This window comes from Nannospalax galili, unplaced genomic scaffold, assembly GCF_000622305.1.
Source record: "Nannospalax galili isolate Female #2095 unplaced genomic scaffold, S.galili_v1.0 scaffold85, whole genome shotgun sequence".
In the NCBI taxonomy this organism is placed as follows: Eukaryota; Metazoa; Chordata; class Mammalia; order Rodentia; family Spalacidae; genus Nannospalax; species Nannospalax galili.
Window position 1 is genome coordinate 4272263 of NW_008358866.1, and position 25213 is coordinate 4297475.

Here is a 25213-nt window from a genome sequence, read left to right on the forward strand (position 1 = left end):
ATGCTGGAGTAGATATTTCTTGATGATCAAACAGTTGAACATTGACAAATGTGGCAGCCTTGTCTAAATGGATGATCAAATGGGTCCTGTAGAATGAGCCCCCCTTGTATATTAGATGTACCAGAAGTTGAGTTTTTAGCTAGTGTTAGATTTCCACAAATTTGAATTTTCAGAGAAGTATGCACACTAATAATATGTTCTAGTCCTGACTGGAGGAGGTTGGAGCACCAGACATGTTGGCAGGAAGGCAGGCATCCTACCGAGAAAAAGCATTTCTCTCTTCTAGGTGGGAACTCTCATGGCTGAAAATCTCTTCTGATTAGATAATGGAGGATGCCCATTGCTTTGAGGGTATATAGCTTAGTTTTCAATCTTGTTTTAAAAATGAAGCAAGTCTCTGGTATTTTTTCTAGAGCTGCTAAGGATGGTTATTAAAGAACATGGACACACACACATCACATACACACATGCTGAGAAAAGAGATTTTAAAAATGAAAAATCCAATCAACCATTTTTTAGGTCATTCAACATTAAACAATAGAAAATCCCAGTTTTCCTCTGGAGTCTCTGCCTAAGAGTAGAATGGTTATTGAACAGAGCATGAGTTCAGCTTTCAAGATGTTTGCTGACTGGGAAGAGAATAAATTCTCAACTATTATTTTGTAGAAATGAAGCTTTATGCATATTTATTAGCGATAAGGGCACAGGCATAAGAATTTGGTTGGTATTTTAGTCCAGAAAGCACTTGAAAATGCTTGTGAAGAATGCAGAATAGAGATCTTAGCAGACAGCCTGAGAGGGTGGGTTCCAACCACCATCTGTATGGTGGCTGGATCTCAGCAGGCTGCCAGAGAGTGCCTGTTCCCTCCTTCCTCTGGCATAGGGGCTGAGAACTCAGCAGACTGACTGAGAATCCCAAAATCAGGCCTCCCTTAGGGATCTTCCAAAATTTTGCTTTGAGTTACCATTAGTAAGGGTCCAAACCTTAGAAGGAAGCCCGAGTGTACTTGACTGGAACCTGACTTCAGCTTCTGTAGGTGCTCGTGAGTAGCTGATCTGAAGCCATCAGTTCCCCCCAAAATAAAACCTGAGACAACCTGAAACCTGTACCAACCAGCTTAATATAACCAACAGAAAAGGACCAAGGCACACCAATAATACAAACAGAAGCATACTTCAACTTAATTCTCATATCAGAATCACAAAAAGCAAAAGAAATTCACATGCCAAAATCACAACAGAAGAATAATAAAAGGGGCTGGGCATGGTGGTGCACACACCTTTAATCCCAGCACTCAGGAAGCAGAGGCAGGCAGATCTCTGTGAGTTCAAGGCCATTCTGGTGTACATAGTGAGACCCGGGCCAGCTGGGAATACAGGAGACTCTGTCTCAAAAAGACAAAAAAAGAAGAATAAAATGAAAAGCCAAGACACTATATCCCCACCAAACTCCACCAGTCCTGTAGAAGAGTTCTACAAGGAGAACAGGAGAACCCCTAGAGTAACGTAGGACACAGAATTTAAAAGAAAAATCATAAACACAATCAAGGACTTCAATGAATTTATGAACACATGAACAAACAAAGAACTAAAAGAAGGTAGGGATAAACTTCTGCATGAATTCACAAAAGAGAGAGAAACACTGAAGAAAACTCAGGCAGAAATGAAGAAGGAAGTGCAAAACTCAATAAGCCAACTTGAAACAACAGGGGAAAGCCTCACCACTAGAATGAATGAAATGGAAAACAGAATAGCAACACTGGAGGATAAAGTTGAAGAACTGGACAACTCAAGCAAAGATTATGGAAAATTAAAAAAAAACCACGGGGATGGAATATGCAAAAGATGTGGGAGACCATGAGAAGACACAATGTATGTATCATAGGCATAGAGGGAGGAGAATAATTTCAGTTTAATGGTATTGACCAAATCTTAAACAGGATTGTAGAAGAGAATTTCCTGAAATTAAGGAAAGACATACCTATACAAACACAGGAAGAATATAGAACACCAAATAGGATCAGAAAAGAAACTCCCCACAACATATCGTAGTAAAAACAGTAAATGTACAGAACAAAGAGAGAATACTGAAAGCAGCAAAAGAGAAACAAGTCACATACAAAGGAAAGCCCATCAGAATTATAGCTGACTTATCAAGCAAACTATGAAAGCCAGAAGAGCCTGGGCCAAGGTATTTCCAGTTCTAAATGACAATAGATGCCATCCCAGAATACTTTACCCAGCAAAAATGTCTATTATAGTTGAGGGGGAAAGAAATATCATCCATGATATGAAAAGCCTGACAGAAAACATGTCCATGGAACCAGCCCTTCAAAGAATACTTGAAGCAATACAAAAAGAGAAGAAAGGAACAACTATACCCCAGGGGCAATGAAAGAAAATAAATAAAGGGATAATTGAGGAAACACAAAATTAGACTGAGAACACAAACAGCAATCAAAATGATGGTGACCAATACACATCTTTCAGTAATAACCTTAAATATCAATTGACTGAATTGCTCAGTCAAAACACACAGGCTAAGTGAATGGATTAAGAAACAAAATCCATCTTTTTGCTGGTTCCAAGAAACCCATCCTACCTTCAAGGACAGACACTACCTTGAGGTGAAAGGACGGAAAACAATATTCCAAGCAAATGGCACTAAGAAACAAGCAAGAGTTGCAATTCTAATATCTGATAAAATAGACTTCAAAGTAAAACTAATCAGAAGAGATGAGGAAGGCCACCTCATTTTGATCAAAGAAAAAATTAATGAAGAAGATATTACAATCCTTAACATATGCACTAAACTCTGGTACACCTAAATTTATAAAAACAAAACTACAAGACTTTAAGACACAGATTAACTCCAACTCAGTAATAGTAAGGGACTTCAATACCCCACTGTCTCTATTAGACAGATCAACTGGACAATGAATAAATAAAGAGATGTCTGAATTAAATGATACCATACATCAAATGGACCGAACAGATATCTTTTGAATATTCCACCCAAGCACCAAAGAATACACTTTCTACTCAGCACTCCATGGAACTTTTTCAAAAATTGACTACATACTGGGCCACAAAACAAACCTCAACAAATACAAAAAATTGAAATAATTCCATGCATTCTATCAGACTGCAATGCAACAAAGCTCAAAATCAATTCTGGATGAAATCCTAGTCACTAATTGAACTCATGATGATTAAACAACACACTTCTAAACAATGAATGGGTCAAAGGAGAAATTAAGGAAGAAATAAAAGAATTTCTGGAATTCAACAAAAAAGACAATACAACACAACACAACCTCTGGGACACTTTAAAAGCAGTCCTAAGAGGGAAGTTTATAGCTCTACATGCCTACAGTACAAATTGGAAAGAGCCCAAATAAATCACCTAACACTGCAAACTCAAGACTCTGGAAAGGCAAAAACAAATGAAACCCAAACCCGGCAGAAAAGAAGAAATAACAAAAATAGAAATTAATGAAGTAGAAACAAAGAAAACAATAGAAAGAATCAATGAATCAAAGAGCTGGTTCTTTGAAAAGCTAAACAACATTGACAGACCCCTAGCCAAGTTAACCAAAAGAAATAAAGAACATATCCAAATCAACAAAATCAGAGATGAAAAGGGAAACATCACAACAGACACCCAAAAGATCCAGGCCTTTATAAAGGAATATTTTAAAAACATATACGCTACTAAATTTGAAAATCTAAAAGAAATGAATGAATATCTAAAATCATGAGAACCACCAAAGTTAAAACAAGAAAATATCAACAGTTTAAACACACCCATGACATATAAGGAAATCGAAACAGTAATATAAGCCTCCCAACTAAAAAAGAGCCCAGGCCCATATGGATTTACAGCAGAATTTTACCAGACATTTAAAGAAGACCTCCAACCAATACTACTTAAATTATTCCAAATGATAGAAACAGAGAGAGAACTCCCAAATTCCGTCTATGAAGGCAGCATCACTCTAATACCCAAACCGGGTAAAGACACAATGAAGAAAACTTATAGACCCATATCCTTAATGAACATAGATGTGACAATTCTCAAGAAAATACTTGCAAACTGCATACAGACGCACATCAAAAAGATCATTCACCATGATCAAGTAGGCTTTATCCCAGAAATGCAGGGATGGTTCAATATACATAAGTCAATAAATGTCATTAATCATAAATGGACTCAAAGACAAAAAGCATATTATCATCTCAATAGATGCAGAAAAGGCCAAAATTCAGCATGCATTTATGTTCAAAGTCCTAGAGGGAATTTGACTAGAGGGAACATACACAACACAATTAAAGTTATATACAACAAACCCACAGCCAACATCATTCTAAATGGAGAAAACTGGAAGCATTCCCATTAAAATGAGGAACCAGACAAGGATGTCCACTATCTCCACTCCTTTTCAGCATAGTGCTTGAAACTCTTGCTAGAACAATGAGACAGGAGAAAGAAATTAAAGGAGAACTAATTGGAAAAGAAGAGGTCAAACTATCACTTTTTGCAGATGATATGATACTATAATTTAGAGATCGCTAAAGTTAGACCAGTAAACTCCTAGAACTGATCAACACTTTCAGTATAGTGGTAGGTTATAAAATCAATCTACAGAAATCAGTAACTTTCCATATACCAATAACGAGCAGTTGGAGAAATAAATAGAAATGCTCCCATTCAAAATTGCTACAAAAAATATCTTGAAATAAATCTGACCAAAGGCACCAAAGATCTCTACAATGAAAATTTTAAATCGTTGAAGAAAGAGATTGGGGAAGACACCAGGAGATGGAAGGACCTCCCATACTCATGGATTGGAAATGACCATCCTACCAAAAGCAATATATAGATTCAGTGCAATTCCAATAAAAATCCCCATGACATTCTTCGCAGAATTTGAAAAAAAAAAATCCTTAAATTTATATCGAAGCACAAAAGACCCTGGATAGCCAAGGCAACTCTGAGCACAAAGAGCAATGCTAGGGGAATAATATACCACATCTCAAAGAGCTATAGTCATAAAAACAGGGTGGTACTGCAACAAAAATAGACACATAGATCAATGGAACATCATTGAAGACACAAACCCGAGTACATGCAATTTCATCCACCCGATATTTGACAATGGTGTCAAGAACATACAATCGAGGAAAGACAGCTTCGTCAACAAATGGTGCTGGCAAAACAGAATCTCCACCTGTACAAGAATGAAACTAGATCCTTATCTTTTGCCTTGCACAAAAGTCAATTCCAAATGGATCAAAAAACTCAATGTGCCTCTGGAAACCCTAAAACTATTAGAAGAAAATATTGACAGTATCTTACAAGATATAGATTTAGGAAAGGATTTTCTGTTTATTATTTTTATTTTATTTTTATTTTATGTGCATGAGTGTATTGCCTGCATGTATATGAGTGCAACTGTGTTGTGCAATGCTGTGGAGGTCAGAAGAGGGCCTTGGATTTCCCTGGAACTGGAGTTAAAGATGGTTGTAGCTGCCATGTGGGAGCAGTAAGTGCTATTAACCGCTTAGCCATCTCTCCAGGCCTGAAAGAATTTTCTAAATCAGACAGAAGTTGCTCAGGAATTAAGGTCAGCAGTCAACAAGTGGGACCTCATTATACTAAAAAGCTTCTGTACAGCAGAAGAAACAATCAAGAAAGAGAAGAGAAACCCCACAGAGTGAGAAAAATATCTCCCAGTGACACATCTGACAGAGGTTTAACATCTAGAATATATAAAGAACTCAAAAAACAAAGACTCAAGAAACCAAATGACCCAATTTAAGGATGGGCTAAAGATCTAAACAGTGAGTTCTCAAAGGAAGAAATAAAAGTGGCTAAGAAACATCTCAAAAAGTGTTCAACATCATTAGTAATTTGGGAAATGCAAATTAAAACCACCAACCAGGCTTGCTAGGATCAAGAGAACAAATGATACTAACTGCTGGGGAGGATGTATAGAGAGGGGAACACTCATTCACTGCTGGTGGGATTGCAAACTCATGCAGCCTGTATGGAAAACAGTGTGGAGAACTCTTAAAAAACTAAAAATGAACCTCCCATATAATCTGGTTATACCACTCCCTGGAATATACCCAAAGGACTCTTCCTATTGCAGAGACACTTGTACAACCATGTTTGTTGCTGCTCTTTTCACAATAGCTAAGAGATGGAAGCAACCTAAGTGCCCCTCAACTGATGAATGGTTTACAAAAATGTGGTATATTGACACAATAGAGTTCTATTCAGCAGTAAAGAAAGATGAAATAATGAAATTTGCAGGTAAATGGATGGATCTAGAAATTGTTATACTAAGTGAAGTAACACAGACTCAGAAAAACAAACGATGTATGTTCTCTCTCATTTGTGGATTCTAGCACGATATCATTTTAAATTCCATGACCTTTTAATAAGATGATAGTATACAGCAGTCTCTTCTGCATGAAATAACTACCATCATCATGACTTCAGCAGTGCCTGATTGCTAAACACTGTCACAACTGGGCTTATTGATGGTTGTGCTCCTTCATGAAAGGAGTAGAAACAGGGTCATTGGACCCTCACCAGAGTATCCAGCTACTCTTCCCAGCCAACTGTAAGTAATTTGGCCCTAATCACACATGGTCTCCTATATTTGGGGAGGGATAAAGTATACAATATGAGGAAGTCTAGGAAGAGAAGGCTTAACACATGCTGGGTAAATGCTTTCCAGTGTGCATACCCTCAGGTCATTCATATACCTCAGTAACCCCTCAGTTGTCTTGGTAAGTAACCTCACTAAATTCATTGGTTCCCCAGTAAAACTTGAATCAAACACTGTTTTGACACTAGAAGCTTAAAAGGGAATAAGCATTGTTTAGTATCCCCAGGAAAAGAATTCTCACGACAGATGGAAAAATTATTTGTTAATGTTATTATGTCTTATAATTTTTTTAAAGTTTATTTTTTAAAATTTCTTAAAATTTAACAATGACATGATTAGAAGAAGCATTCCATTACAGCTGTAACATATTCAGTAACACATTCAAGAGCAAGGATACATCTCTTTCAAAGGTAGCTATAAATTTTTAGGTTCACAGTTGAATTAATACAGTCATACAATATTGAACTCAGTATAAACCCTGTAAGGCATAAAATTGAATGAGTTTTCACCCTTTAAAGAAGATCTCCATTTCATTTTAAAATATGCTGTTTCCTACATTTTTAATGCTACTAACACATGTTTGCACATGTGTCTTTAATCTCTATGTATCTGATTATTACTAGTCACAGTCAGTTACACTCAGATCCTTAGTACCTGAGTATGGATATAAAGTCATCAGGTAGATTTCACTGGTAATGTTTATCATCTCTACTATTTAACATGAAATAAAATAAAAAAAATAATAACTACATGATTAGAAGAAGCATTTCATTACAGTTTCAGTAACACACTCCAGAGCAAGAGTATATCTCTTTCACAAGTGGCTGTAAGTTTCTAGGTTCACAGTTGAATTAATACAGTTATACAATAGTGAACTCAGTATAAGCCCTGTAAAACATAAAATTGAATGAGTTTTTAACCTTTAAAAAAGATCTCCATTTCATTTTAGAACATATTGTTCCTTGCAGAAAGACTCATTGTTTTTGCTACTAACACTGAGATGTTGGTGTATGCATCTCTAATCTGTATGTGTCTGATTATTACTAGTCATAATCAGTTGCACTTGGATCCTTGGTGCCTGTGTATGTCTATAAAGTCATTGGGTAGATTTCAATGGTAATGGTTATCACCTCTACTAATTAATATGACATAAATTTCTATGCTTCCTCCTCAAATATAATACATTTAAAAAACTCTGTTGATTTGTGTGTGTGTGTGTGTGTGTGTGTGTATATCACACAGAACATCCCAAACCATCTTAATCAACTATACACCCACTTCCCAGATGGCACCCTCCCATAGCCTCCCTCCCCTCATTAGAGCCCTTATACTCTGATATCGCTGCTACTGTCCTCTGTGTTGTCAGCTCCCAACAGCCATTTCCCACTACTTGTCCATCTGGTGAATCTAGTCAGCATATCTAGAGGTCTTTGATTTAGGAAGGTCAGATGTTCCTCAGCTAGCAGCAATCAGTTGTTAATATTTCTTTACATAAGATTGGGGCCTACTGTTCATTTTCCTAGTTCTATCCTGGGTTACTATCGGGGAGTTCCTTGGGCATATATTTAAAAAATTTTTTTAGAAAGCATGAAATTCTGGAATCAATTTACCAAATCCTATCTGCCTTTGTTGCTTGTTATGTAGCCTTTAGCTATACATACGGACTCTTAAAAAATTATATTGGCCCTTTTAATCTTTGGCTATATTTTCCTTTTGGGTGTTTAAGGCCATAGAGTTGGCCCAGATAAACTAATTTATTTTTACTCTTAAGGTCGTTTGGGGATCTGTTCCTCAGGGGTCACATGGCCTTGGGAGGGGCCCCTGGCTCCTTTCTTTTACCAGTTCTGCCTATGTGAAGATAAGTCAAAGGTCCCGCTCGACCATGGCTGGCTTTGCTTGGAAGCATGGAGGAAATGATTCAGCTGTGTTGACCCTCCTCTTTGTGGACTGGACACTAGCTCATGTCCATCTTGTGGGGTCTCCTTGGCCTCCTTGATCAAGAGGACAGGTGGCCCACCACAATTACAGGACATTTTGAGAGATGCTCATAGTCCCCTGAAACTAGTAGACCTAGGAGGACAAAGAGCAATAACTGTCCTTTATGTTCCTCTAACCAAATTATTATAGGCCTCAAAGTATGTCTGTTAAACATCCAAGAAGGTTAGTTCCAACAGTCTGGTACTTTTAATTTCTGTGTATCATGTAGATAAATCTTGGGCAGAGACTAGTTGTTCTCAGATAAACCTTACCTAGACATATATTTCTTGATCTGCTATGTATAATTTGTCTGTAGGTTGTAGGAGTAATATGTTTCCCTTTGGTTTTTAAAACTAGATAGGCATTATTTATCTCTCACATTGTCTCACCCCTCCATCATGGTTTCCCCAATTAAGGTGCTCCATTTCCCCCCTTTCTCCCTTAATAATACCCTTCTCCTACAGTCCTACTTCTCTTGAGATCCTTCTTTCCTTTTATCCCCTAGGTTCCTTTTATACCCTTCTGTCCCCCCTCCCTTAAACTAATCCAATTTTTATTCATATCTCCCTTATTAAGGCCCGTTTCCTACTGTTCCTCTCTTTAGGGTTCTTTCTTTTCCTTTACCTCCCTGTTTCATTTCCTTTATCCTGGTTCCTGTTATTATGTCTGGGTACATACTCACTTATCAGGGTCTGGTTCTAGGTTCCACATATGAGGGAGAACATATGTCAATTTTTTTTGAGTCTTTGTTACTTCACTTAGTATAAAAGTTGCTAGTTCCATCCATTTACCTGCAAATTTCATGATTCCATCTTTCTTTACTGCTGAGTAAAACTCCATCGTATAAATGAACCACATTTTCATCATCCACTCGTCAATTGAGGGACACTTAGGTTGCTTCCATCTCTTAGCTATTGTGAAAAGAGCAGCAGCAAACATGGATGTACAAGTGTCTCTGCAATAGGATGAGTTCTTTGGGTATATGCCAAGGAGTGGTATAACTGGGTTAAATGTTAGGTTCATTTGTAGTTTTTTAAGAGTTCTCCACACACTGTTTTCCATAGGGTTTGAAAAAGTTTTCAGCTCCACCAGCAGTGGATGAGTGTTCCTCCTTCCCCACATCCTCTCCAACATTTGGTATCATTTGTTTTCTTGATCTTAGCCAGTCTGACTGGGGTAAGGTGAAATCTTAAAGTGATTTTAATTTGCATTTCCCTAATTATTAGTGATGCTGAACATCTTTTAAGATGCTTCATAGTCATCTTTACTTCTTCTTTTGAGAACTCTCTGTTCAGCCCCTTAGTCCAACTTTTAATTGGGTTACTTCTTGTCTTGATTCTCTGTTTTTTGAATTTGTTATATATTCTGGATATTAAACCTCTGTCAGATGTGTTGCTGGTGAAGATTTTCTCCCATTCTGTGGATTTTCTGTTCACTTCTCTGGTTGCCTCCTCTGATGTCCAGAAGCTTTTTAGTTTAATGAGGTCCCATTTGTTAATTCTTGCCCTTGTTTCCTGAGCAATTGATGTCCCGTCTAGAAAATCCTTTCCTACATCTATACCTTGTAAGTTTTAGCCAATGTTTTCTTCTAACAGTTTCAGAGTTTCAGGCTTTACACTGAGGTCTTTGATCCATTTGGAATTGACTTTTGTGCAAGGTGAAAGATAGGGGTTTAGTTTCATTCTTCTACAGGTGGAGATCCACTTTTGCCAGCACCATTTGCTGAACATGGTTTCTTTCCTCCAATGAATATTTTTGGTGCCTTCATCAAATACCAGGTGTCCAAAACTGCATTTACTCATATTTGGGTCTTCAATTTTGTTCCATTGATCTATGGGTCCATTTTTGTGACAGTACCATGCTGGTTTTTATCACTATAGCTCTGTAATACAGCTTAAAATCTGGTATAGTAATCCCCCTGGCATTGCTCTTAGTGCTCAGGGTTGCTTTTGCTACCCGAGGTCTTTTATGCTTCCATATGAATCTTAGGATATTTTTTTTTCCAATTCTTTGAAAAATGTCATGGAGATTTTGATTGGCATTGCATTGAATCTATAAATGGCTTTTGGTAGGATGGTCGATGGTCCAATATTAATTCTTCCAATCTGTGAGCACGAGAGGTCCTTCTGTCTTCTGATGTCTTCCTCAATCTGTTTCTTAAAGATTTAAACTTTTCATTGTAGAGCTCTTTAATGTCTTTGGTCAGGTTTATTCCAAGATATTTTAAAGTTTTTTGCAGCTATTTTAAACGGGAGTGTCAAACTTTTGTAGGTTAATTTTGTAACCTGCCACTTTACTGAATGTGTTAGTAATTCCTAGGAGTTTTCATGTGGAATTTTTGGTGTCTCTTGAATATAATATATCATCTGAAAATAGGGATAATTTCATCTCTTCTTTTCCAATGATCACTCCTTTAATTTCCTGCTTTTGCCTTATTGCTCTTGCAAGAGTTTCAAGCACTATGTTAAAGAGAAGTGGAGATAGTGGACAGCCTTGTCTGGTTCCTGATTTCAATGGGAATGCTTCCAGTTTTTCTCCATTTAGAATGATGTTGCCTGTGGGTTTGTTATATATGGCTTTAATTCTGCTGATGTATGTTCCCTCTAGTCCAATTCCCTCTAGGACTTTGAACATAAATGCATGTTGAATTTTGTCAAAGGGCGAGAGATGACCATATGTTTCTTGTCTTTGAGCCCATTTATATGATTTATGACATTTATTGACTTACATATATTGAACCATCCCTGATCTCGGGGATAAAGCCGACTTGATCATGGTGGATGATCTTTTTGATGTGTGTCTATATGCAGTTTGCAAGTATCTTGTTGAGAATTTTTGCATCTATGTTCATTAAGGATATGGGTCTATAGTTCTGTTTTTTGGTTGTATCTTTCCCTGGCTTTGGTATTAGAGTGATGCTGGCTTCATAGAAAGAATTGGGAAGTTCTCCCTCCATTTCTGTCTTTTTGAAAAATTAGGTAGTTTTGGATGTAGATCTTCTTTAAACGTCTGATAGAATCTGCTGTAAATCTATCTGGTCCTGGGTTTTTTTTAGTTGGAAGGTTTTGTATTACTGTTTCAATTACTTTTTGTGTTATGGGTCTGTTTAAGCTGTTAATCTCTTCTTGGTTTAAATTTTGTGGTTTCCTGCCTTTAAATATCCATCCATTTCTTTTAGGTTTTCAGTTTAGTAGCATATAGGTTTTTAAAGTATTCCTTTATAATGTTCTGTATCTTTCTGGTGTCTGTTGTGATATTTCCCCTCTCATCTCCGATTTTGTTGATTTGGAGGTGCTCTTTCTTTCTTTTGGTTTACTGGGCTAGTGGTCTGTGTATCTTGTTTATCTTTTCAAAAAACCAGCTCTTGGAGTTGTTGATTCTTTGTATTATTTTCTTTGTTTCGATTTCATTAATTCTGCCTTGAGTTTTGTTATTTCTTCTTGACTGCTGGGTTTGGGTTTCATTTGTTGTTTCAAGTATCTTGAGTTGCAAAGTTAAGTTATTTATTTATGTTCTTTCCGATTTTTTGATGTAGGCACTTAGAGCTATAAACTTCCCTCTAAGGACAGCTTTCAGTGTGTCCCAGAGGTTTTGTTGTGTTGTATTGTCCTTTTCATTTATTTCCAGGAATACTTTCAATTCTTTCTTAATTTCTCTTTTGACCCATTCATCATTTAGGATTGTGTTGTTTAATCTCCATGTGTTCATGGTGATTAAGGCTTCTTCCAGTGTTGATTGTAAGCTTTATTGTATTGTGGTCTGATAGAATGCATGGAATTATTTCAGTCTTTTTGTATTTCTTGAGGTTTGTTTTGTGCCCCAGTATATGGTCGATTTTGGAGAAGGTTCCATAGGGTCCTGAGTAGAAAGTATGGCATTTGGTGCTTGGGTGGAATACTTGGTAGATGTCTGTTAAGTCCATTTGATATATAGTATTGTTTATTTAATTCTGTTGATATATGGTATTGTGTCTCTCTTAACTCACTGCCCTGTTGACCTATCTAATGGAGACAGTCAGGTATTGAAGTCTTCTACTATTAATGAGTTGGGATTAATCTGGGTCTTAAAGTCCTGTAGTATTGTTTTTATGAAGTTGGGTGCACCAGAATTTGGTGAATATATGTTTGTAATTGTAATATCCTCCTGATTTATTGTTCCTTTGATCAGAATGAAGTGGCCCTCTTTGTCTCTTCTGATTAGTTTTAGTTTAAAGTCCATTTTGTCAGATATTAGAATTGCTATGCCTGCTTTTTTCTTAGTAGCATTTGCTTGGTATATTTTTTTCCATCCTTTCACTTTAAGATAGTGTCTGTCCTTGAAAGTGAGATGTGTTTCTTGCAGACGACAAAAAGATGGGTTTTGTTTCTTAATCCATTCACCTAGTCTGTATGTTTTGACTGGGGAGTTCAGTCTGTTAATATTTAAAGTTGTTAATGAAAGATGTGTATTGAATCCTGTCATTTATGTTTATGTTCTTGATATAGCTGTACTTTTCCATAGTTATACCTTCATTAAATTTCTTTCTGCAACCCCTTGGGTGTAGTCATTCCTTCCATCAGCTTTTTGTATTGTTCCCAGAACTCTCTGAAGGGCTAGTTTTGTGGACATGAATTCCTTCAGCCTGTTTATGTCATGGAAGGTTTTTCTTTCCCCTTTGAGTACAATAGATATTTTGGCTGGGTATAGTAATCTGGGTTGGCATCTGTGGTCATTTAAAATTGGGAAAATTTTGGTCCAGGATCTTCGGGCTTTCATAGTTTGCACTGAAACGTCAGCTGTAATCGTAATGGATTTTCCTTTATCAATGACTTCTTGTTTTTCTTTTGCCACTTTCAGTATTGTCTCTTTGTTTTGTATGTTTAGTGTTTTTACTATGATGTGCCATGGAGAGTTTCTTTTTTGGTCCTGTCTGGTGTTCTATATGATTCTTGTATTTGTATGGGCATGTCTTTCTTTAATTTTGGGAAATTTTCTTGCACGATTCTGTTGAAGATCTGGTCCATGCCATTATCTTGGGATTCTTCTCCTTCCTGTATGCTTATGATTTGTAATTTTGGTCTTTTTTTGGTATCACACAATTTCTGCATATTCCATCCTTGTGCTTTCTTAAATTTTTCATCATCTTTGCTTGAGTGTTCTAGTTTGTCCTCTTTATCTACCAGTCTTGATACTCTGTTTTCCATTTCATTCATCCTATTGGTGAGGCTTTCTCTTGTCATTTCTAATTTGCTTACTGAGTGTTTCACTTCCTTTTCCATTTCAGCCTGAGTAGTCTTCAATATTTCTAGTCCTTTTCTGAATTCATTCTGAAATTTATATCTATCCTCCGTCAGTTCTTTGATTTCTTTGTTTTTGTGTTCTTTAATTTCACTGAATTCTTTTATCATGTTTATAACTGTTCTTCTGAATTCAATGTCCTGTGTTCTCATTGTACACCTCTAGGGGACTGTTGGTACTTTGTGGGGATATATTATTTGGGTTATTCATGTTATTATTTTTTCTCTGTGACTTTGACATGTGGCTCTCTTTTGTAGTTTCTGATTCTTGTATGAGACTCAAGGCTTCCTTTGTTGAGTTTATGTCTACTCTTTTTTGTAAACTTTGTGTCTTTGTGGTTTACTTTTTGGGCATGAAAAGCTTGTTCCTCTAAGCTTCCAGCTCTCTTTTTTGATTTTATATTGGAGTTTCCAGATTGCTTTTGTCTTCAGGAGTTCCCACAGAGGCCCAAGTCAGATGAGGATCAGAAGCTCTCAGGCTTTCTCCTATGATCTGGATCCCTCCAGGAAAAATTTTGGCCTCAGGAATTTGGGGGTTGGACTGGCCTGGGAACAGTGCCCAGGAAAGGTGTTCCTCTTGGCCAGCTGGTGGCCATGCCTCCCAGAGATGCAAAGGGAGATGGGGGCAGGAAGAGGCCCCAAGGGCTCCTGGGGGCTGCATTGAGGAAGTGAGTTGGTCTGTATGCAAAGGATCAGGAAGAGGTAAGGTCAGCCCCGGCATCCAGGGAAGCAGAGAGAGGTGAGGGCAGGGCCAGGCCCAGAGTGTTCCTGTGGACCCAAGAAGGTACTGGGTTGGTCTGTATGCAAAGGATCAGGAAGCAGTGGTGGTTTCCCTGGTGTCTGGGCGCCAAGACAAAGAATGGGACAGGACCCAGGCCCGGAGAGAGGCCTGCAGGTCATCATGTCTTTTAATTAATCAAAAAAGAAAATGAGAATGTAAAAAATGTTAAAAGGATGTGGGAATGAAGATATTTTCCAAAATAGAAAAAAATGAGAATGCCTAAGCAAGTGATGAAGGTCTGTGTAGGTTTGTTATGATATATAAATGATGAGACAAAAATACACAATCTTAAAATTTTTAAGGCCATAGTTTAGTCAACTAGTTTAAGGAACAAAATATATATCAAGTCAAAGTTTATCTGAGAACGTTTGTTTTTTTTTACCCAAACTTTATCTGCACAGCACATGGTAATTAAAAGTACCAGATCAGTGGAAGTACCTTTTTGGATGTTTAACAACCATACTTTGAGGTTTATATTAACATGGTCAGAGGGACTTAAAGGAAAGTTTTTGCTCCTTGCCCTCTAAGGTTGACTAAGTTCCAGGGGGCTATGGAACATCTCTCAAAATGTCCTGTAACTGTGGTGAGTCACCTGTCCTCTTGTTTAGGGAGGCCATGGAGATCCCACCAGATTGACTTGAACCAGTGTCCAGTCTACAAGAATGAGGGTCAACTCAGAGGAAACATTTCCTCCATGCTTCCGAGTGAATCCAGCCATGGTCAAGTAGGACCTTTGACTTATCTTCACATAGATGGTACTGGTAAAAGAAAGGAGCTAGGAGCTTCTCCCAAGCCTATGTGACCCCTGAGATACAGATCCTCAAATGACCTTAAGTGTAAATATAAATTGATTTATTTCAGCCAACTGTATGGTTTTAAACACCCAAAGGGAAAGTATAACCAAAGAGTAAATTGATCATTATGTCTTTAAGGGATTAAAAGATGGCTAAGAAACATCTCAAAAAGTCCTCAAAATCGTTAGTAATTAGGGAACACACTTCTCAGAAATTTGGCTTTAGTCAATATAAAAGCTCAACTGTCAGCCCTGCCCAGCCCTGTGGTGACCTCAGGAAAGAACATGACGCTCCTCTGTGTCTCACAATGTGAATATTGTGGATTCACTCTGACTAGGGAAGGAGGACAGAAGACTTCCAGTTCCCAGGATTCACACTACTTAGACTCCACTGGTCAGTTCCAGGTACTGTTCACTGTGGGTCCTATGACCCCCCAGCAGCAGGGGACCCTTCCGATGTCATGGCTATTACAAGAAAAACCCACAGGTGTGGTCACAACTCAGTGACCTCCTGGAAATACACGTCTCAGGGCAGCCCAAGAAGCCCTCCTTGCTGACCCAGCCAGGACCTATCCTGGCCCCTGGAGAGAACTCGACCCTCCAGTGAAGCTCTGACATCAGCTATAATAAATTTGCCCTGTTCAAAGAGAAGGAAACTGGTCTCTCCTATAGTCCTGGCCAACAGCTCCAGGCTTGCCTATTTCAGGCCAGCTTCCCACTGGGCCCTGTGAGGGTTGCCACTGGAGGACAGTACAGATGCTGTGGTACACACAGCCTCTCTTCAGAGTAGTCAGCCCCCAGTGAGGCCGTGGACATCCTGGTCACAGGACAGCTTGCTGTCACACCCTCCTCTCTGTGAAGTCAGGCCACACCGTATCCTCAGAACAGAACGTGACCCTGCTGTCATTCTCTGAGCCAGATGGATTCTTTCCTTCTGTCCAAAGAAGGAGCAGCCCATCCACCCCTGTGTCTAAAATCAATGTCCAGAGATCATCAGTTCCAGGCAGAATCTCCATGAGTCCTGTGACCTCAGCCCTTGGAGGCACCTACAGGTGCTATGGTGCTCGAAGCTCATCCCCCTACCTGTTGTCACACCACAGTGCCCCTGTGGAGCTTGTGGTGTCAGGAGCATCTGAGACCATCAACCCATTACAAAACATGTCAGACCCCAAAACAGCCTCGTAGTCCCAGGATCACACAGTGGAGAATCTTATCAGGATTGGCATGGCTGGCGTGGTCCTCATGGTCCTTGGGACCCTACTATGGGAGGCTCAGCACAGCCAGAGAAGGACCCAACATGCAACCTGAAGGAGAACAGGAGAGACAGCAGGGCTCCTGTGATGTTAGCAGAGACTGGTAAGTCAACCTTAGGATTCCAGGGTTTCTGTGAGAAAATTTGATCCTTATGTTGGAAACTGTTCTCAGAGGATGTGCAGGGAGTGTATGTATTTTGGGTACAGGGAAAGGTCTGCCTGTTGGGGGTAAGAGCTCTTCCCTCATAAATAAACATTCTTCTCTCCAACAAAAAAGTTATTTAGACAATAATTTTCATTGATGATTTTGTTCTGAATCAGAAAGTGCTGCTCAGATGTAAGGCTTCAAATCTTGGTCTGCAATACTGCAGTCCCCACCTTTTGCTAAGGGAGACAACCCTCTATTGTTATAAAATGATGGCCAAATTTGTTTTCTCCCCCTATCTAGAAGCTGTTGAGAGGGAACTGACACTGATTCTAGCTACTCCAACAGCTATCAAAATGCCTGAAAGCAAATCCTGAATCCATCACTCTCTGGAGTCCAGCCTTGGCAGACAAAAGAATAATGAGGAGGAACTCAATAGAAGGATGCTTTTGGAAGCACTTGTCAAGAAATTCCAATGGACTCTCATATGAACATTTGAAATTTGCCCGGTTCTGACTTTTTTCTAGTTCCTTGTCTAAAATTTGTAATGCTAATTACTCTTGCCTTTACTTTTCTTATTCACCAGTCAAGGACTTTCTTTTCCCCCTACAGATAAGAGTTATGCAATTTGGGAGTGTTTTAAATGGACCCACTGAAGGGGTACCCAAATTGCATCACCCTATGTCCCTGTTCAGCATGGAGGAAGCCAGAGCAGTCTACATCTTGATTCTCTATCCACAAGCTGGGTAACCTCTTCAGATGATGGTGTGGTAAGAATAGGAGGTAGGAATTGGCCAGGCAGATAGTGTAAAAAGACCCTGAAGAAAAGTAGCCAGTTTCTTGGCTAAATGTCTTTGGGCCTGTTAGCAACATACTCTGTTCCAAAGGCCAAAAATGTCGAAAGTATTTGGGAGCTCTTATCTAATCCTTAAAAGATTTTAGGGTTAGCTCTTCAGAGGGGAAAATGTTAGAGTAGCAAAAGCCCCATAAATAAAGAAGAAAGAGTACATGAAGTTATTGGAAAAAAGTGATGGGGAGATATAGGAGGAGTTGGAGGGGAGAGAGTAGGCATGGAGTTGGTCAAAACACCTTTATATGCTTGTATGCTTATATGAAATTTTCAATAAATTATTAAAAAAAGAATGCAGAACAGCAATTCTTGTGAGTACTAAAAAGCTCCATTTAAAACAAAACTCTCAGGTAATTCAGATGCAGGAATCTTTGGAGGATACTTGGAGAAATAATGGATTGGAATACTAACCTTATATTTAATGAATTGGCTAGTCATTTTGACTGAGTGGAGGCCCAGTTAAAAGTGTGATCACTAAGGTCATCCATAAAGAGTGATTTTAATAATCACCTTACAATTTTACTTGAAGGGAGTTATCTGTGTTAATGTCTAGGCATGAAATATAACGGTCTGTTTTATTATTGTTAATTTATGCTTAAGCTTCCTTTTGCTCTTCTTTTTAACCAGCATAACAATTATACAGGATAACTATTTGCCTCAGGGAAATGCCATAATAGGACTAATTAAATATTTAATATTTTAAAGGACTTAAACAACTTTGTAAGTAATAAGTTAAGAGGAGATAAAAATCATGATGTTTCCTTTAGTAGAGGAATGTTAATGAAGCTCCAGGTCCAGTGCCCCTTGGATGCCCATGTCATGTATCTGTTGGGAGGCAGAACACGGTAATGGCTAAGTTAATGACCTTAGTCACCTATGACAGTTCTACTTCCTAATTTTGAGGCCTAGAGCAAACTTCTTAAACTTTCTAAGCTAATCACAGTCTTCTTACTATCAAGTGAGGATACCACCTGACTCCTTGTATTGTTGTGACAACATATATGTGTCTAATTAAAGGTTTTTTTTTTTAACATAAAATTATTCAACAGACTACAGGTGTTAGTTACTGAATTGCAAATGTATGGATTTTTCTTTTTAAAGTAAAATGTGTCTAGAATTTAAAGGCATATATGTACTTTAAAAGTTATGAGTGCATGAGTGTTTTGTCTGACTGCATATGTTTAAGTGCACCATATGCATGCAGTGACCAAAGAAGCCAGAAGAGGGCATTGAATACCCTGGAGCTGGAGTTACTGATGACTGTGAGCCTCCAAGTAGGTACTGGAAATTGAGCTTTTGTCACCTGTAACAGCAGCAAGTGCTCTTAACCACTGAGCTGTCTCTCTAGCCCCAAGGTACTTTAAATCTGATTCAGTATGGAAAAGAGGAAGAAGAAATGGGAAGAAGGAGCTTGTGATGGTAATTTTACCTGTCAACCTGACTGGAGTAGTGAATGCTTGTGAAGCATTATTTTTGGATATGTTGTGAGAATGTTTCCAGAGCAGATGATTGTGTGACTCAGGGAGGGCTAAGTGGGGAGAAATCCATCTCAATGTGAGTCTATCATACAATTAGCTGGGGGCCTAGATGGAACAAAAGCAGTATAGAGATGAGTTGAACTCTCTCCTGGATCCAGGGAATTACTACACCCTATCCCTCCTCTGCCAATCTTAGACATTGGAACATCAGACTCTGCAGTCTGAGTTAGCCCTGGCCTCTAGTCCTTATACCATGTTCTTAGGCCTTTAGACTTGAACTAATCATTAGACTTGAACTAATCATGCTATGAGCACCCAGAGATCTCTAGCTTATGCTTTAGCGATCACACTTTAACTGGGTCTCCACTCAGCCAAAGACCAGACAATTAATTAACCTAAGGCTATCATTCCCATCCATTATTTCTTGAGTGTCCTCTAAAGATTCTTGCATCCGAGTCACTGAGGGATTTTTTTTAAATGGAGATTTTAGTACTCACATGAATTACTGTTTTTCATTCTTAGCAAGCATTGCCAAGTGCTTTCTGGACTAAAATATCAACCAAATTCTTAGGACTGTGTCCTCATTCCCAATAAATATATCTAAAACCATTTCAATATTATGGTATTTCTTAGCTTCCATAACACAAGCCAGTTCCCCTAATAAGTCTCCTCCTTTTCCCTTCCCTTTCCTTTCCTTCCCTTCCCTTCCCTTCCCTTCCCTTCCCTTCCCTTCCCTTCCCTGATATCTTTCCCTTCACGGACATCTTTCCCTTCCCCGAGGGAAAGGTGCCCCGTGTGAAATAAATCTGTATCCCGTTGAAAATTCCATCTGTGCCTCGGTGCCTCCTCCATCCGTGCTGCTCGCTCCCGCCCACTCTCTACCTATCAGATGGTGCCAAAACCCGGCTCTTACTTCAAGGGACCTCGCATGTAAAACTTTTGGACTCGCTTGTCATTATTGGCTGCTGCGAACACCACTGATTCGGCATTAAGGTACACTTCCACCCTCTACCTCCCTCTCTTTCTTTTATCTCCTATTAGATCTATTTGTCTGGATAATTCTGAGGACAGAGTAGGAGAAAATATCTCTTAATTCAGGACTAAATAGGGCCGAAATAAAAACAACAATCCATGTAGAAAATGGAGACATATGTAAGGCTGTGCAGTCAGCATGAAGACGACCTCTGTAATGTAGGAAAATCACAGCATCATCAAATGTCACAGCATAGAGGTCATATAGGAAATGCCTTTGCTTTCCCAGGGGTTAGTGAATGAATATGAATCAACAGAAAGTTATCATGGTAGTTTGTTTTCCAAAGTTCCCATACACAAAAGAACCAGATTGACAAAGATTTTAAGAAGTCCCTTTGGAAGCTAAATCAGAATTGAGGAAGTGTTTAAATAGATATATCTGAATATTTTTGAAAACATGTCCTCTTACTCATAATATACTTTTATTTTAGCCTGGAACTCGTTATGTAGATCAGGCTGGCTTCAGTCTCACAGAGATCCACCTGTCTCTGCCTACCAAATGCTGGGATTAAAGACATGCACCGCCACTCCTGGCTTTTATTATTTTATTATTTATTTATTTACTTATTTGTCTTACAATGTGCTTTCAAAGGGAAAGTGTAAATGTAAAATTTATTCAATGTTCTTTTATAATGCTATGCATTATAAGTTTCAGAAAGGGACAAACAACAAGAGTCTGTACTTTCCAAGTCCAACAATCTCATAAGCTACAGACAAAGGGAATATCATCCCTAAGTCCATTCATTTAATATGTATTTATGACAACTACTGTCCCAGGCCATTCCCTGGAGCAGAGACTGGGGCTCATATTTTCTCAGCTGTATGTTTTTCTTGTTCCTTTAAGTGCCTTAATAGTAAGAAAGCTTGGTTAGTTTTTGAACATCTATTAACTGCATAGCATATTGAATTCATAAGGACTTGTGAATAATCAGTGTATCCTTTCATGGTCTTTCTATTTGGGACAGGTACAGGTGTTCCTCATTATTAGTAGATTCCATGTTTCTTAAACCAGTTCTACTTGATGAAATTTGTCACTATCAAAATCAATACTATCAAAATCAATACCGTGATTCTTGTCTAATAGTTCAGAGACATGACTATTGCCTTTCTAAAGCACCTCTAGGATGGTGATAAGGCATATTAAAAAGTACATGGGATTTTTGGGAACTAGTGCTCAAATAGCCCTGGTTTTACCTTTTCTCTTTAATGGATCTAGGTCTTCTCTGATATTAAATATCCCTTGAAAGTCAGGTGGAAGCTTTTGTTAAATACACATGCAATGCTTTGTGACAGGCCTTCACCATTAGTAAACTAGACATAGCAGCAAGTCCTAGCTTTAAAATAGCTTTTATACAATTACTTTTTTCTCTCCAAAGCTTTAGAATGGTGTAATATTTTTGAAATCATTTTAGGAACAATAAAAGATGTAGTCCTATGAAAAAATTTAATCATACAACCCAAACAAAACCAAATCTCAATTGAAAAGACAACTGGAAAATACATATTGCAGCTGTCTGGCAGTGATGATTATTCTTCTGCATGTTTACAATCATGTTTTTTAATTATTATTTCTAGTTTATGTGTATGAATGTATTGCCTCCATATATGTAAGTGTACCCGTGTCATGTAGTGCCTGTGGAGGTTAGAAGAGGGTGTTGGATCCCCTGGAACTAGAGTTATGAACTATTGTTGGCTGCCATGTGGGTGCTGGAATTTGAAGCCAGGTCCTCTACAAGAGTAGCCAGTGCTCTTAACCACCAAGCCACCTCTCCAGCCCCACAACGAAGTTTTTTTTTTTTTTTTAAAGAAATCTAATTACTATAATTTTTAGAAGTTACTATGGTTTGGAATGTGTTCTTCAAAGGTCCCTGTGTTTCCAGGCTTTGAAAGTCGATGGAACTTTTAAAAAGTAGACCCAAGTGGAAAGGTCCTTAGGCTATCATGCTGTACCTCTGAAATGGACTTGGGAATACTGGCCTTTGCTTTTTGCTTCCTGGCTGGTGAGGTGAGCTGGTTTTCCCCTACCATTTTTTCCTTCCATGATGCACTGCCTCACCATAGCCAAAAACCATGATGCTGCTTGATCATGGCCTGAAACCTTTATAACCATAAACCAAAACATTTTTTTTTCTCATGAAAGTCCATTGCTTTAGCTATTTTGTTATAGTAACATGAAGTTAACACAAAAGTTATATAATGCACATCTTGTAAGTGAAGAAACAGCAAGCATAAAATATGCCATTATTGTATTTAAATCTTCAAAGCAGACCTATAATATGATAGCATCCTATTAGTCCCCATTAAAATTAGACTCAGAGGCTGGAGAGATGGCTCAGTAGTTAAGAGCATATACTGCTCTTGCAGAGGACCCAAGTTTGCTTCCCAGCACCCACATGAGTGACTTACAACTGACTGTAAATCCAGTTCTAGGAAGATCCAAGCCTCTGGCTTCCAGTGCAGATACCCACTCCTTCACACACACACACACACACACACACACACACCATTAAAAATAAAATAAAACCATTAAAATTAGACCAGGAAGAGAGTCAAAGGCTAAAACAGGTGAAATTATTTTCTCAAGGCCAAAAATGCTAATGTGTGCTGGGGCTGAGTTTCTAATGGCCTGATGTCTGAGCTTGCAATATCTGCTTACTCACCAAAAGCCTAGGAAGGGGGCCTGACAATATTTCCTTCTCAGGAAATCCTTGTTTATTCATTTTTACATGTTCATATATCTACTGTTCATAAACATTATAGTTCTTTAATCACAGAAATTCCTTTTTGTGTTCTGTTGTTTTCTTTTTAACTTTAACAGATAACAAAACAGCAACAAAATTAGAATATTTCCTTCATCCTGATAGATTTGGGCAGTTTTGGAGCTAGTGACTGTTTTTCTCAAAGAGAAGATGTGTTAAATTAACAGAAATTTCATTTTATTGCTAGATCTTCTGAATATAGAAATAAATCTCCCTCCTTAGGAAGCAAACTTAACATGAATAAAAATTCAGAGTACCAATGGTTCTGAAGGTTGGTTTTATAAATGACTTTTTTTTTCCAGTGGAAGAATGTTTATTTATTGTGCACAACAAGGCCTAGGGTTTGACTGGTAACACCACACATAAATATATATTCATATATATGTACATATATAATATATACATATGTATGATTATAATTCTGTGTTATTTCAGCAATTATTTTGATTAATTTTTTTAACTTAAACTTTATTGAGATTTTCATACATATATACAAGGTGTTTTGATCAAATCCATGCCCACTCCCTCCCCTCCAACATTTATCCCTCTGAAGAAGTAATCCTAAAATCTTTTAAGGATTAGATACAAGCTCCCAAATACGTTAGACATTTCTGGCCTTTGGAAAAGATTATGTTGTTAACAGGCCCAAGGACATTTTGACTTTTAGCCAAGAAACTGGCTACATTTCTTTGGGGTCTTTTTACCCTAACTGCCTAGCCAATTTCTACCTCCTATTCTTATTACACCATCCTCTGAAGGGGTTACCCAAATTGCCAATAGGGAATAGGGATGCTGACTGCTCTGGCTTCTTTCATGCTGAACAGGGATGTGTGGTGAGGCAATTAAGTACCCCTTCAGTGGGTCTATCTAAAAGACTCCCAAATTGCATAACTCTTGTCTCTAAGGGAAGAAGAAAGTCCTTGAATCATGAATGGGAGATGTGGAAGAGAAGTAAAGGCAAGAGTAATTAGCAAGAGTAATTACAAGTTCTAGACAGGGAACTAGAAAAAAGTCAGAACAGGGCAATTTTCAAATGTTCATATGAAAGCCCATTGGAGTTTCTTGACAAGGGCTTCCCAAAGCATCCCTCTATTGTGTTCTTCCTCATTTTTCTTTTGTTTTGCAAGGCTGGACTAGTTGGCTGGGAAGAATGACTGGATACTCAGGTGAGGGTCCAGTGACCCTGCTTGGCACTCCTTTAATGAATGAGAACAACCATCAGCAAGCCCAATTGTGACCGTGTTTAGTGATCAGGTTCAGCCGAAGTCATGATGATGGTAGTTATTTCACTCAGAAGGAACTGGTGTATAGCATCTTCTTATTAAAAGGACCTGGAATCTAAAAGGATTTTGTGCTAGGAGCCACATATGAGGGAGAACATATGTCGTTTGTTTTTCTGAGTCTGTGTTACTTCACTTAGTATAACAGTTTCTAGATCAACCCATTTACCTGCAGATTTCATTATTTCATCTTTCTTTACTGCTGAATAGAACTCCATTGTGTAAATATACCACAGTTTTGTTAACCACTTGTCAGTTGAGGGACACTTAGGTTTCTTCCATCTCTTAGCTATTGTGAAAAGAGCAGTAACAAACATGGCTGTACAAGTGTCTCCACAATAGGATGAGTCCTTTGGGTATATGCCAAGGAGTGGTATAACTGGGTCATATGGTAGGTTCATTTTTAGTTTTATGCGAGTTCTCCACACTGTTTTCCATAGAGGTTGCACAAGTTTGCAATCCCATTGGTAGTGAATGAACGTTCCCCTTTCTCCACATCCTCACCAGCATTTGGTATCATTTGTTCTCTTGATCCTAGCCAGTCCGGTTGGGGTAAAGTGATAACTTAGGGTGGTATTAATTCGCATTTCCCTAATTAATAACGATGTTGAATGCTTTTTGAGCTATTTCTCAGCCATCTTTATTTCTTCCTTTGAGAACTCTCTGTTTAGATCTTTAGCCCATCTTTAAATTGGGTCATTTGATCTCTTGATTCTTTGTTTTTTGGGCTCTTTATATATTCTGGGTATTAAACCTCTGTCAGATGTGTCTCTGGTGATGACTTTTTTTCCTGTTCTGTGGGTTTTCTCTTTACTATTTTGATTGTTTCTTTTGCTGTACAGAAGCTTTTTAGTTTAATGAGGTCCCACTTGTTGATTGCTGACCTTAATTCCTAGGAACTTCTGTTTG

At 38.3% G+C, this 25213-nt stretch overlaps 1 pseudogene; it reads left to right on the forward strand.

The window, feature by feature from the left end:
* Positions 1–1829: 1829 nt before the first annotated feature.
* On the forward strand, positions 1830–16815 carry LOC103725242 (annotated as a pseudogene).
* The last annotated feature ends 8398 nt before the right edge of the window (positions 16816–25213 follow it).